This window comes from Amblyomma maculatum, chromosome 9, assembly GCF_055883805.1.
Source record: "Amblyomma maculatum isolate TAMU_Amacu chromosome 9, ASM5588380v1, whole genome shotgun sequence".
Classification (NCBI taxonomy): Eukaryota; Metazoa; Arthropoda; class Arachnida; order Ixodida; family Ixodidae; genus Amblyomma; species Amblyomma maculatum.
The window spans coordinates 78,058,235-78,060,625 of record NC_139352.1 but is presented as its reverse complement, the minus strand read 5'-3'; the positions used below and the strand labels follow the sequence as shown (position 1 = coordinate 78,060,625).

The 2,391-nt window shown below is 42.9% G+C and overlaps 1 non-coding gene across 1 annotated transcript; it reads left to right on the top strand.

Moving 5' to 3' along the window:
- Window positions 1-1,116: 1,116 nt before the first annotated feature.
- Window positions 1,117-1,189, top strand: TRNAF-GAA (transfer RNA phenylalanine (anticodon GAA)). Its single transcript has one exon. It is a non-coding gene; the product is annotated as a tRNA-Phe (tRNA).
- The last annotated feature ends 1,202 nt before the right edge of the window (window positions 1,190-2,391 follow it).

Genomic DNA, 2,391 nt, shown 5'->3' with positions numbered 1-2,391 from the left:
ATATTCCGGAAAGTGCAAGGTCATTAGAAGACGAGGATCCCAGAATAGAAGAGTTTGTATTCTTTTCTTCTTTTTTTTATTATTACAGAATACTCTTCCCCCCCCCCCCCCCCCCCTCCCTCTCTTTTATGTTTACTGTCGTCTATCGCGAGCAATTATGACGTCAGGGCTCGCGGCTAGCAAGCTACATCTTTCGCCATTCGGAAAGATAATTGTTGCTGTTAGTGTGCAATCCAGCCTATGTCTTATTACGTTGACAGATGCCTGCATTGAAAGACAATTAAGTTTGACTAAGTGTTTATAGTTATATATCAATGGTAGTAGTAATGCGTAGTACGCTGGCATATTGATATCATGGACTGCTACTCCGTTAATTGCTAGCATTTAGTACTAGGTAGAATGAAAAGCTTTAAATTTGTACTACTAAGACAAACAATACTATGTGCTTTTCGGTTCCAAATAATACCGACGTAACTGCTTGTAACTACGTCAGTCTTCATGTAACAAAATATTCTCTATGCGGCTGACATTGTCGTGGGTTGAGCTTCGTCACACGGACTCCCACGTGGCAATAGCCTGCCCATGTCACTCGTACAGGTTTGGACAAAAGTAAACGGAGCATGTTTCCTTCCAAAAAATTTTCACGCGTTGCATAACTGAAACTGGCATATTATATATATATATATATTTATATATTTGCAGTGCAGGACGAGCGGGATTTTAATTTGAAGGGAAAAAAACTGGCATATTATATATATATATATATATATATATATATATATATATATATATATATTTATATTTATTTATATTTATATATTTGCAGTGCAGGACGAGCGTGATTTTAATTTGAAGGGAAAAAAACGCGGTCCGTTTGCTCGTGCCCGCACCTGTATACATGTACCGTAATACAGAATATTACAGAGTGAGAAACAACTTTTTTAAACCTTCCGGAGCACCCCACGTTTTATGCGCTACTAAAACAAAAAGTTTTGGACGTTTATCCTGGCTGCGCAAGTCATGAAAATCAGCGATAGCATAAATTTTTTTGAACATTTGTCCCTTTCTCATTTTGGTCCTTGGCTTCATGTCAAGCTCCGTAGGTGCCGCTGCAACGCCGAAATAGCTCAGTTGGGAGAGCGTTAGACTGAAGATCTAAAGGTCCCTGGTTCGATCCCGGGTTTCGGCAGAGGTTTTTTTTTTTTTTTTTTTTTTTTTTTTTTTTGAGATGGTAGCGCGTTAGACTGACTCGTTTGCAATACATGTGAGGTGTATTCTGGTATTTAAACAATCAATAAAAGAAACACGTGGCACATAAAGCGGTCCGTCACGTTATCTGTGCGGGCGTACGTCCGCGTTTGCATCGGTGAATGTCGTAGATACAGCTCTTGCTCTGAGCGCGCAGTTACAACTGAGAACTGAAAACTTCGCGCGACTGGTTTCAGTCCATTCGTTACTGTGTCGCAGTGTTATATATAAAAAAAGGAAAGACAGTACTAAATTTTCCGAAATCCACACGCACGAGACTTACGACTTGCAGGTGTGTGAATGTGCCTTAATTCAGTTCAGTTCAGTCGTGCCCGACTCTTCGTGACCCTATGGACTAAGTCACGCCACGCGTGCCTTAATTAAAAAGCGACAAATAGGGCGTCAAAAGGAAAGGGGAGGGATCCGGTGCAGTAGAGTGATGCAGCTGCTATAGTATGCAATGCTTCGGTAAAAGCCAACATGTCGCCTCGAAATTGGTAGAAGAGATCGCCGACGTCCCAGGTTTAAAGTTCCACATTATAAGAGAGAAAAGTCCTCTCCATAGTCGCATACCAGCGCTTACCACAGAATGCATCACGTCAGCAGCTGCTTGACTCCGTCCAGCCCATGTTGATGCGCAAGTACTGGATTCGCACAACAGCTGCATAAATAAGCGACGTGCTTTTCCTGCGTATTGCGCAAAGATATTAACAGTATGGTCGGTATGCTTCTATCGGGGCAGCTTGCGTAAATGCGAGTGCACAGCTATGAAATAAAAGCTTCCACTACTCCGAGTAGCTTCCGAAGAAACCCGAGGGGGGAATCTTAGGATGTCTTTCGCACCCTGCAAAGGCTTACACATTTCGTGAACTCCACGATAAAACTGCAATTTATTTGCGCAATAAAGAGAAGGCGTTCCGTGTTACACTGACTCTCAAATCTTTTTGCACTCCCAACAGAGTGCGAGTGAGAGTCGAATGCGCATAATAAGGACCGAACAGGCGACAAGCAGTGACCGTATTCGCAATCATTACAACGGCATACGGGTTTTATTTCGAGACGTTTCCAAGCGGAGAGAAGGCACAGGCCGTGAAACCAGCGAACTCCTGCGGGGGTCAAGGCCCGATGCAACGAAGGCGTTTT